Consider the following 14038-nt stretch of genomic DNA (forward strand, 5'->3'; position numbering starts at 1 on the left):
CGAAATAAGTATGGTATTTATTGTTCCATTATATCTTAATATTATTTATTTTGGAGGTCATATCTATCACGATTTTGTCTTTAAAAAGAATCTTTATAAATTAAGGGATAAATGTGTATTTAAATATTTTGTTTTAAGATTTAGTTTCACATTAGTTTTTTTCTACTTTTCATTTTTAATCCTTTTAATAATAATAAAATAATAATATATTTGATTGTCCAGTAGATTCACCAAAAATTTTGAATCTTGGTAATTAAAATTACTTTATCAATATGGATTTGGTTAAAATCAATATTAATTATTTTATATATAAGAATACATATATTTATAAACAATTTAATAGAACTAAAATAGTGGATGATATGATAATAGCAATAAATCTTTACATAATAATTATATATATATATATATATTTTATACTATATTAAGAGTGAGTTTAACTTTAATTAACATTTTTTTTCAATATAAACTCTAAAAAAAATAATTCAACAATAATTGAAAAATCAAAAAAATAATATTTCAACCCAACAATGTCATAAAGATAATCTCAATTGTTGTTGTCCATTATTATCAACATAGTTGAGAACAATCTTGACTGACATCAACTAAGAAGAAACAGTCAATTTTAATTAACAAAAATATTAACAAACTTTTATCAAAAATCAACATCAATTAAGATTAACTAAAAAATTCACCAATATTAATATTCTTGAATATTAATAATTGTTTTTATTTAATAATGATTAATATATTTTATTTAAATAAAAAATTATTCAAATTGTGTTTATATAAACAAATAATTTAAAAACAAAATAATTGAAATGAAATCAATTGAATTTAATTATATTAAATATTTAAAAAATATATAATCTTTCCAAACCCAACTGATAAAACATTCATCAAACAAACATAATAAATTAAATAAACTCTTAATTGTTTATAACAATATAAAAGCTATGAAAGCAGACATTATTTGTCTTGAGATAAGTAATTCCTAAAAAAAATCAAACAGAGAAGATATACATTTTTAAAAGAGTAGACGAAAATAGTATTAATGCAATCTTTTAAAGAAAAAAAAAATAGTATTGAGTTCAGATTTCTTATGTGAGAATTAAGTTTAATGGATAAAATATATATTTGTGAACATAAAGACACTAAAATTTATTAATCAAATTCTTCCATAGATATTAATTAAAGTTAAATATATTTGTTAATAATAAATAATTAGATTTTATTCTTTAAATTTTAATATTTTTCTTCGATTTTTTTCTTAATAAATTAATAGAATTAGGTTAATACAAAATATACCTTTACTCAATAATAACGACTAGACAATATATTTATATAGGAAAATTTGATCCTACACAAAAAATAATAATTAAATAATAACTAAATTTAAAGACAACCATCATTAGTTACTATAGAACTAAATTAGATGCAGTTTTATAAAATTACATAATTATTGATATTTAGTGTGTTTTTTATTATTAATAAAAATACATAAAATAATTTTAAAATTGTTATTTAAATTAGGTACAAAATTTTAACTATTAATATTAATATTTTAGATTTTGTTCTTACAATAAAACTGCATCATGGGCTGGGCTCTCTCGATTTCTTCTTAGGCTGGGTACTCTCGACCTCTACTAGAGCAGGATGTTCTTGGTTTCTCCTCACGTTGGGTGCTCTTGGCTTCTCCTCAAGCTAGGAGTTCTCGGCTTCTCCTCACGTTGGGTGCTCTCAGCTTTTCCTCAAGCTAGGTGCTCTCGGCTTCTCCTTCACACAGATGGGGGTTGTACCTGCAAGGCGCTCATTAGACAAAAATCACTCTTACTTATCTCTTATGTTGACCTCCTATTTATACAATTTCCTTAATAGACTTTTCACTTTACCTTTAGACTTTCTTTCTACACTGTTTTATTATTTACGCACCCCTAACGCAGGTTTCTTATGTAAATTTGGGTTTTGTTATATATATGTTTTAGTTTTATTTTATATATTTATTGCTATAACCGAAAGGTTATTTCGGTATTAGCTTTCGGCTTAACCTCTCGGTTTTGACCTATCAGTACAGATTCTAATTTCGTTTTTAAAAGATTAATAGAGACTAATTTAGAATATAAAATAGTTAGTAGCTAAAACTTGATAACTAATGTTAAATATCAATATATAAACTAATTTATAAATTTTTATGAATAGTAAAAATTACTTCATATATCAATAATTTTTTAATTTATAAAATGATGGCATATAATTTAGTCAATCCATAATTAATTATTTTAATTTTTAAAATTAGTTTTTATTTATTAATTTTTTATATTACTTGTTTCCGTATATATATGTTATTGAAGAAAAAAAATGCTTAAGTTCTGATTGATAAATAATGTTACAAATAAATGAGCATAGAAGCAAAATTGTATAAATGTGAATGATTGTGGATGAAAAGGTGGAAGAAACTATTTTTAACTTTTTTTCGTATTCTATTGAGGTGGTGTGGTTTTATGCTTGGCAGCTAGAGAAGAACACGCATCCTCGTATTAAAGACCACTCTTCATGTATGAATTGACCTAGTATAACCTACTATTTACACAACATCATTTCATTTCATTTCTTTTTTATTCAACTATTTTTTTATCACTAAACTTCACCTAATCAGGGTTTGCTAAAGATTAGGTCAGTGAATGGAGTCACTATTTCTGTTAAAAAATGTTTAAATTTTGATGTTATGCATCATTATAGATAATGTTCCATCATCATCATCATAAAAGAGATGGGTTCTACCCAATATCTATCCCACGTGAAACCATGAAACCTAAAACAAATCACTCATGGCCATACAATAGGATGCACGTAGGGCAATGACTTTTTTTTAACTCTTATTGTAAAGATTAACTGACTTTTTTTTTATTTTTATTCGTGTTTGAACCTTATGTGTTGTATGAAGTATTTAAAGAAAAAGGTTTGTGATCCGTTTTTTATCTATGTGTCTAGAAATGTATGTTGTGTTTTCTTGTGCAGGTTTATGTGCTAGTAGTCTTTTAACGTTTTGGAAAGAGTCTTCTGACTCTCGTTTGGCTAAGCTTGGTTCAGTGTGCTGGTAAAATTTCATATTTTGAAGAAAAAGAAGGTTAGGATCTTCTCAGAGTTGTTGTTTTAGTGTTTTGTTGTGATTCTCCCTTTATTTTTCTGTATGTGTTTTTGATGCTTGGTTTGATGATTATAGAGTCTAACAGAATTTTTATTAGTTAGGTGTTGAATAGTTTGACTTTTGGTCAAATTTTGTATAAGGATTGTGACATCCTGAAGTGTCTTTTCTTATTCTATTTATTTATTTTTGATAAAAAAAATTAAATTATTATTATTATTATTTTAAATAGATATATGAGATTGACTCATTCAAAGTCCAAATGAGCCTTATAAGATCCAAAGACTTCCCTTTTTCCCTTTTTATAGTGGATTGAACTTTTTCACTTTTGGTTTAGGTTAAGTTTGGATTAAAAAATAAGAACGAGGTAAAGGGAAAAAAATGAAAGAAAAAGGAAGTGGGAGGTAATATTGTTTAAATTAAGAGAAATATAAAAAAAATAACAAAAAATTAAGACTCATTTTATTGATATTATAAAGTAAAATAAAATTGATTGATGTATTTATAAAATGACTACATCACCCTTATGTGAAAAACAAATTAGATTGAATATCAGTGAAATTAAACTTTTTTAGAAGTAATTATAGCTTAAAATATTTAATCCTTTTCATTATATTTTCAAAATTCAAATAACAATTAAACACTTCCTATCGGAATTTATTTTTTATGCAATAATAATTTAATTAATTTTGATTACTATTTTACCTAACCGTATCCAACATAAACATGGATATATGCGTAAAAATCAAATTAAATTTAGTGTGGTCCCACTTAAATCCGATGCAATTCGATTAAATTACATATAATTGTATAAATTAAATATTTATATAATAATAATTGATTAAAGGATAAATATTTAATAATCATCTTTTATTTATTTTAAATTCTAAAAAATTTATAAGTACAAGTTAACAATGTCGTGTGAAAAACATGAAAGAGAGCAAGATTAATAGAAGAATGCATAATGTACAAGAACAATTAAATCTAAAAAATAGGATTAACATAGTTTATTTTAATAAAAAAATATAACAAATCAAAGTTAACTAGAAAACTAAAAAATGTTTTCATCCATAAAAGTGAGATTAAAATTATTTTAAAATATCATATAAACATATTATTTTTATCAATTTACTCTTATCAACTACTTTAGTAAACAATTGTAAGTATTAATGTAAACTTTAACTTTAACTAAATTTTATAAATTCATAAAGTGAGTTTACACTCATTTATATATTATGAAAGTTCTTTACTTTTAATCGATTTAGGATCTCTAACGCACACTCATCTCCAACTCGTACGTGAGACTATATATTATGGGTGATGGTTCGATAGCAGATGACCTATTAAATCAAACAAACTCTCATTGTGATGGACTCTAAATATTTCTCATATTAAGAAGTGATCTTTAAACCTAACTTAATCTTTTATATATATATATATATATATATATATATATATATATATATATATATATATATATATATATATATATATATATATACTATAAAATTTCTTTATGGTAAATTGCTTTAAATTAGTAATAAGTTTCAATTAAGTTGTAACGAACTTGTCCTTTTTCAACAAATTTCTCATCATTTTGATTTCTAAACATATCCATAAACTAAAGAAGAAAATGGGAAAATATCTTATGGAATTGATTATGTTATTATCCATTAAAAAAAATTGTGAGAAGTTAAAGTGAAGCATTGTTGTGAGAAAAAGCGCGTTTGATTTTCTGGTCCATATAAAGTGGAGCGAAGAAGCACAAATCCTCTTTCACGCATTTACAAATGTATGAATTTGATTTGGAAAAAAGACAACACCTAACCTCAAAATAATCTAAAAAAGGACTTCCAATAATTAATAATGTATGCTTCAAATGATGAACACAACTAATTGCCTTGTGTTGTTGGTTTCTAATAATGTCAACTTTTAAGTTTGTGGATATTATGGTACAAGTGAAGCCAACGTGAATAAACCCACTCAATTTAGTGGACTACAACAAATTACCACATTTCATTATGCCTGTGCATGCATATAGTTAACTCATCATATCATTTATAAATATCATCTTTTCAGTCTAATTTTTTATAATGTACATTTTATATAAATATACGGCGGTGGAGGAGTGATTGATCATTCTGAAATTTTTTACTTGACTCAATTAAAGATTTGGTCTTGAATCACATTAAAGTTGTCTTCTATGGGCTTCTCCTTCTCGAATTGGTGTCTAGAACTTCTGATTTGTATGCATTCAATTAAAAACTTATGAAAGGTTTAAGTCACTACAAGAAAATCATGAAATAGAAACCAATTTTTAGAGACCAATAATTAGTTACAATAGTGACTAAATTATAGACTATTTTAGAAACTAAATAAAAAATTGGTTTCTAAATTAGTTTCTATTATTGTTAAATAGTTTCTAAATTGGTATCTAATTAGCAACCAAGGTTTTAACTACCAATTATTTAGTTTCTAAAACCTTGGTTGCTAATTAGATACCAATTTAGAAACTATTTAACAATAATAAAAACTAATTTAGAAACCATTTTTTTTTAGTTTATAGAATGGTCTCTAATCTAGTTACTATTGCAACTAATTATTTTGTTCTTTAAAAATTGATTTTCTTGTAGTGGTTTGGTTGGATGTTTTTTGGTGTCTTTGAGGGGAGATATCTCTTGTGATAGCCTTGTGTGTTAGGGTGTCTCTGGTTGGTGTTGTGTATAAGGGTTTGACCACCTTAAGTGAGTCACATTTATTTATTTTTTCTTGATGATAAAAAAAAATTCAAATACATTATAATAACTAATGTTTACTTAATTTATTGATATTAATATTCATCTAAACATTTAAATAATACTTTTTAATAGAGTATTCTCTCTATCTTTGTATAAGTTTGCTTTATAAAATAGTTGTTTGTATTAAATTTAAAATTAATGTGGTATAATTTGTTCTAGTTTCGAGAGTTATCAGAAGAGTTAACACTAATATTTTATGATGAATAATATAAAATCTATTTGTAATTATATGACGTAAATTTTAAAATTGTGAATTTTAAATAAAAATCTAAATCAAAAGAATATTTTATTTTAATTGAAAACATCATCCAACCAAATAAAATATCAATTATAGTATGAGACTTGTAATATTCTTTCATCAAAAGTAAAAGTTATAAAGAATATTTTAGAGTAATGCGACACTTTAAACCAAACAAAGAAAATTAAAACTTAATGATTCTTAGAATGAAAATTGTTTAAGATTACACTTCATTGTTTAGGATTATAGAAGGAACCAGGAAAAATAAATATCACTTAAGGATAAATTTAATTACATCACCATTAGTAAATTAGGACATGTGTAACATTTTTTTTGTCATTTTTTAAATAATTTTTAAGTTTTTTTTTAAGTTTATTATAGGATGATAAATTTTAAATATTTTTTGAACTTAGTCTTATTAAATAAAGTTTTGTTTATATTATTTAAAGGAAAAAAAATTAAAAAATGACGGTAAATATTTTATATTAGAAGGAAAACAATAAAAAAAAAGTACAACTCTCATTGATAATGAAATTGATAAATGGGTTCAAATAAAATGAAAAAAAAGTGTTCATTTTATTAAAATGAATTTTTTAAATATATTTATTTATATAGATAATGAATGTTACATATATATATATATATATTCACCATTTACTTTCTTTTAATGTCAAACAAATATATTCAATTTACTTAATTTTTTCCTTTTAATTTAATGGTAAACCAGTAAATATTTATATGTTTTAATTTATTTTAAATCAATAAATTTAACAAATTAAATTAATATTTTTAATTAATGAGATATGTAGTTTTAATTTATATATAATTGCTTTAGGCGTTATTTTCATTTATGTATTTTACAACATTATCTATCAGGTTTAGTGTCCTTTTTTTTAAAAAAAAAAAAGAACTCAGCATAGTTTATTTCAATTTCAATGGACAAAAGTAATATGATGGAATAATTTTCCTAAAATTAAACTAAAAAAAATAAAATTTATCATAAAAACTGAGTGCGTTTTAATTTTTTGTCAATATAAAATTTGAATGTATAGAATTTTAATTTCTAATTTAGTTTTCTAATTTTTAAAAATTAAACTAATTTTTATCAAATGTTAATACATGATCCAATTAATTACAAGAAATATTAGGCACGTGTAAGTAATAACTGTATAAATTACTGTAAGTATTAATAGTAGATTTCACAATTAACTTTAATATTTGTTATTTTAATGTTTTGGTAGATATATTAGCATTTCTACTAACAGTTATTGAATTATTCACTCTGCATCTTTTTTTAAACCTTGTTTAAGGTTCTTTAGGGAAACCAATTGATACTTTAATGCATATTTTCATTTTTTTTAAATGTGACACTTAAAAAACAGAGGAAAAAAAATATTAACAGTGGATAAAAATAGTTTAATTTTAAAAAAATAGAAACTAAATTTATAATTAAAACATTATAATGACTAATATTATATATTCACATAGTTATATATTTAGAAATAAACTTACACTTAAAACTAATAATTACACAGGAGTATTTCGATCGACAATCACTTAAATAAAATCTTTGTTAGCTAATTAGATACTAATTTATAAATTATTTATCAATAATAAAAACTAATTTAGAAATCAATAATATTTTTAGTCTCTAAAATAGTATATAATTTAGTCAATATAGCAAGTAATGATTTGTAGTTTCTAGAATTGGTTTCTATTTGATGATTTTCTAGTAGTGAATGACAATTAATAAATAAAAATATTATCCATTACAACTCATAATCAAATTAAATCAAACTAATATAAATAATTTGAAGTATTGTTTGTTTTGGATTTGAGAGATCTCTCGCGATTTTGTCATTAAAAAACGTTTTTAAAAATTAAAATAAGAAGATATATTTAAATTTTTAAGGGATATGAGACTATTAGACTTACCCGAACAAGTCTTTTACAAAAACAAGTTTCAACTTTTAGAAACTCGTTTCGTTTCGTTTCGATTATCACATACACGTCATTGTTTCGACCTTCAAATTGAGATGATATCACTATGGTTAACCACTCCATTCGTGATATTGTCAATTTTATAGTTCAAAACCTCATTAGGTTAAAAAACGTTTCAAATGATTAAAAAAAATTATATTTAAATTATCCAAAAACCTCTATTATAAAACTATTTATGTGTTGTAACAAATCATAATTCATATTTTATAAAAATGTTTGGAAGCAACTAATATTTACCCATTGAAGGTGGAAACAATTGGTATCACAATAGAAATCAATATCTACACCTAACAAATGTCTCATACTTGGATTAGACAGAAGCAGTAGTTTTTGTTTTGCATGGTTAAACAAGAAAATGAATACAAAGAAGAAGAAGAAGAAGATGGAGTTTGGGAACAGCTGGATCATGCTAAGATTCAACAACCTTGTTCAATAAATTAATACACACTTTCTTTTCACCATTAGCCACACACATAAAACTCACATACTTTCATTCTACTTATATATACGAACACCGCGTTAAATTTCTCTCCTTTTTCATTCCTAATTCAATGTTTAGTCAACTCAATAATTAATAGTTTCGATGGATAAGTTTTAACCATAAAAGAGTTGTTTTTAAAGGATTCGCCAATCTTATTTTGGATCCACTTAATCTTTGCTTTATTAACATAATTTTAGGATAATTATCTCCTACAAAATCACCAACTTTTTTATACAAACAACATGTTCTTCCAAAATCTTCTTCATAACTCCCAAAATCTTCTTCATAACTCAATTAAAGGAAGGTTTGGTCCTGAGTTACCTCTAAAGTTATTTAGTTTGTTTTTTCTTTTCAATTCACTACAAGAAAATCATGAAATAGAAAACCAATTTTTAGAGACCAAAATAATTAGTTATAATAGTAACTAAATTAGAGACCATTTTAGAAACTAAAAAAAATTGGTTTCTAAATTAATTTCTATTATTGTTAAATAATTTCTAAATTAGTATCTAATTAGCAACCAAGGTTTTAACTACCAATTATTTAGTTTCTAAATTTGGTCTATAAAATCTTGGTTGCTAATTATATACTAATTTAGAAACTATTTAACAATAATAGAAACTAATTTAGAAACCAAACAAAAATTTAGTTTCTAAAATGGTCTCTAATTTAGTTACTATTGTAACTAATTATTTTGGTCTCTAAATATTAGTTTCTATTTCATGATTTTCTTGTAGTGGTTGGTGTCTTGATTCCCTGGTTTGCATGTTTTTAATTAAAAACAAGTGATTTGTTTTAGGTTGGTCAAATGTTTGTTTTGCTATTTGTTAGGAGTTGTTGTTTTTGTTGAGTTAAATGTTAGGTTGTTCAAGATGTATAGGGGTTAAACCACCCTTGAAGTGACTCATATATTTTTTTTCTTGTCGAAAAAAAAAAACGTTCAGTATAGTTTTACATTAAGTCGAGGTCAAGAGGTCAATGACAGTTTATATACTCGTTTTTCTTCCAATTCACGGAGATACCTTTTAAAGATAAAATCGTGACGAAACATAGATTTCCAAAACAGACAATATCTTATATTCGGTAATTGACTCGATACTATGTTTCCTACTTAATTCAGAACAACATATAACCTTAAAAAAAAATCTTGTACTTGTTTTCTGGTGATGTAAGCGTGAGCATCTTGTAAAAGGTGTGAAAGGAAGATTAATTATATAATCTAGTCAATTAGATGCTCTTTTAAAATTTTAAGTGACTGGAAAAAAAAGCTTTGGTTCCACCGACAATGGTTGCTTTACTATCAACAATAGTGTCAAATTTTAATTAACTTTAACCAAAGATTCTTAAACATTCCTTAATATTCTTCAAAATATTTTATAAACCTAAGGCCAAAAACAGAGCCCCACCCTAAGTAACATTGGTCCTACATGGAATCTCCAATATTCAATTCAAAGCAAGTTAAAATAGTTGTTATAATAATTTCACCCCATCGTCCCAACAATTTTAACTATTATTTTAAAAAATATTTTAGAATATTAACCAATTCATTTTATGATTTCTATGTTTGAAGAACTCACATTTCCAACCTTAAGGTGAAATTGCATTTATTTATATATTATATACTATGAATTTGTTTTTTTTATAGTTATTATGAGATTTTCAACATATTTTGTATGTTCAATCAGTCTGATAACGGATGATACATGATAAATTAAAAATATTTTGATAGATTCTAAATGACCTTATATCATCTTAAAAAAGTGAATTTTAAAATTTAATTCAACTTTACAAATTTAGTTTATAAGGTAATGTTTGCATTCATTTATATATTAAGATTTGATCTAATCAATACAAAATCTTTTGACAAATTTCTACAACACCTTTATTTTTATATATTGTTCCAGTATGTCCAATAATCTTACATTATTTAAGAATTTAAGTTAAAAATAATTTAAATATACATTTTTTTCCTTTAAAATTTCTGAAACATCTTTTAATAATAAAATTGTGATAAAACTTAAAAAAAAAAAAAACTCTTACCTCATATACCTCATATGCAATATTTACCCTAATAACTATTTTGAGCTTACTTAAAGTGGGAAGATGTATAATGGTGAGAATGAATTGGAGTGAGTGATTTTACATTGGGTAAAGATTTCCATTTTAATTTTGTAATGAATAGAGATGAAATTGAAATAAAAAAGATTATCCTGATAGAGTAGTGGAAGAAATACATAGAGCCTTGATTTGATTAAGAATAATGAAGAAAGAGGAGAAGAGAGGGAAACAGCTGCAATGCAACAGACATAGATTAAGAAAATGTTCAACATTTGACTATGAATTTATGAGAGTCATTAGTTGAAAGAAGACATAGTAAAACACATTATTTTACTTTTGACCAAATTTCATTGGGATCTTGTGGAGCCCCACTGCTGGAAATGCCGGTGTTCAACACACCAAATGGAAAACCTTCTATCTTTTCATCAATGCTCAATCTTCTTCCTCGTATCCCTAAACCCTAAATTCACTTCTCAAATAAATACTTTATGGGTCTTTATGAATAGTTCGATAACGATAGTGATCAATTACTTTTTGTTGATGAATTTGATATCATATTAAAGATTGAATTTTAAATTTAACTTAATCTTATAAAATCGAAATTTAAACTCATTTATATACTATCAAATATCATAATTTTCATAAAAATATCATGAGTTTAAGAATCTCAGTAAAATATCATGAGTTTCGAAATTTCCACAAAATAACTTGTCGTTTGAAATAACTTTCAACCTCATTCTTCACCATCTCTAACGATTCTCCTGACTTTTCTCTTCTACCGTAGACACACTGTTTTCTACCGTAGACACACTGTTTGCACAGACAGACACAATGGTCGTCGACAACAGTTCCAACCAGGAATCATAATTCAACCACACTAAGGAGAAGAAACACTAAAAAAACATTATCTTCTTCTTATTCCAATATTGTTTGTTACATCACATTTTTGTCCAAACTTGGATCACAAGTCATTATTACCTAACTCGACCACATATTTATCATTGTTTTATATATCATAAATAGTTATATTATCTCTCAGAAGATGATGTGCGCGTAAACGTATTATTATTAAAAAAATCACTATTTTTATTAAAATAATAAAATGAAAAATAAATAGAGACATATAAATATGAAAAATAAATATGAATATATATATATATATATATATATATTGAAAGGACATTAGAAATAGTAATTCTGTTGTCTCTTTCCATCACTGGCATGCAACTTTTTCTTACTGCGCGTTCAGGCCATTGCCATTGTGATCATAACATAACCATTCTTTTAATATCTTTCAACTTCATATATTTCTCGCAGGACACCTTGCTTGGTACGTATTTTCGTACTATATAAATATTTCTATTTTCATTATGTCTAATCATTTTTCACCCATTATCAAACTCTTAATGCAACCATCAATATCTACCCACAAACATATTCACTATTTTTATATTTTTTAAAAATAAACTTTAAATTTAACTAATATTTTAAAATTCATTTGTAAGTAAAGATTTTGATTCGCTTATATATTATAATTTGATTTTATCTCTAGTCGAACTAAGATTTTCAACGCACTCTCAAGGTCGAGACTGCTGTCAACCCGTGTGCGTGACTAGAAATTTATGGTGATTCGTCCTGGGTGACGCAATATGTTGAACTCAATTTTATAACACCGAATTGTAAAATGAAGTTTGGATTCACTTGTATACTATGAATTGACTTTATTTATACTCAATGTGAAATCTTTAATACACTCTTGATGTCAAGACTATCTCGTGAATGTGACTATAAATTTATGATGACACATCTTGATAACGGGTGACACAATGTGTTCAACAAACTCTCGTTAATATTTAGTTCTAAATGATTCTAATAATATATTTAAAAAATGAACTTTAAATCAAATTCAATCATATAAAAAATTTATAAAACAAATTTACACCCTTTTATATACGATGAATTAACCTTGTATCTCTAGTCGATGTTAAATCTCTAATATTTAGTCAAACTTCCTCTTTAACTTTTTATAATGTATTTTATGAGAATTGAAGATCCTATGCAGTGTATCTATTGTATTCAAATTGATGATTTTGTTTTCTGGTTGACATATTAAGTCAAAAGACTTGAAGAAATTGACTTTCATATCTTTTTGGATGAAACAATGGCTTAAAAAAAGTATAGTGAAGAACAAAAAGAAGCCAAAAAGGTTAAGGTTTTAGTATTCTTCATGGAGTTATCACAAAGCATAAATCAGAAACATGCAATAATTAATGTATGATGCACTTCCAAGTTTCATAACTAAGAAATATTTGTGAACAATGTTAATTAATAGTCATTAGATAAATTAATCCAAAGATAAAAGGACTTGTTCAAATAAAAAATATATGATTTTTAATAAAAGAAATCTGAAATTTTAAATATATTTGTTGTTTTTCTTTTCTTACACTTTATATATCTCCTCCAGTAATAAAAAAATGCTTATAAGTATTTTTTTAAAGTTCATTGCCTTCCATAAAAATTTGGGAGGAGTTAAAGCTAAAAAAGCATTTAAAATAATTATATAATTTAATTTTAAAAATAAAATAATTACAAATAATATGTATATGAAAAGTTATTATTATATAATTTTGGAATAGTAATTATAAAAAATTTCAAACAGAGTAATTTGTAAGATTATACCATTCATAATATAAATTTTATATTATACTATAATTATACAATTCTAAATACAAAATTTATATTATATTTCGAACACAATTAAAATATAAATTTGTATTTCAGTTATATGATTCAGAGCACAAATTTTACATTTTAAATTGTGTAATTGAAAATTTAAAAATCTAAATATTAACTTATAAATTATGTAATTTGAAAATTCTGAGAATTATATATTCTAGAATTTAGAACAAAAATTAAATGAGATAATTTTGGTATTTTAAGAAATATAGAGGTGTAGGAAAAAAATATGGAGGTGTTGAAAGAAGCTGTCTTACTCTTCAAGTTTGAATAGGCTCCAACATAAGGCAAGTTGAAAAGCTTAAATAATTTTAGGTTTTCAAAACGTTATAATCGAGGACAAATTGCTTTCTGCACCCAACAAATTTAGAAGTGCACCAAATCATTGGTGTGAAATGACCAAAATACCTTTCGTAATTTTCTAAAATCTCTTTTCTGAAATATGTTTTCAATTTTATCTTTTGATTGTTTTTTCAAAAATATATTTTTTATTTTTGGAATTGTTTATTCATAATGAATTTTTTATTTTTTAATTCTATTCTACATTTCATTCTTGAAACACAAAATAATTCATTTTTCAG

This window comes from Phaseolus vulgaris, chromosome 2 (assembly GCF_051622355.1).
Source record: "Phaseolus vulgaris cultivar YP4 chromosome 2, ASM5162235v1, whole genome shotgun sequence".
In the NCBI taxonomy this organism is placed as follows: domain Eukaryota; kingdom Viridiplantae; phylum Streptophyta; class Magnoliopsida; order Fabales; family Fabaceae; genus Phaseolus; species Phaseolus vulgaris.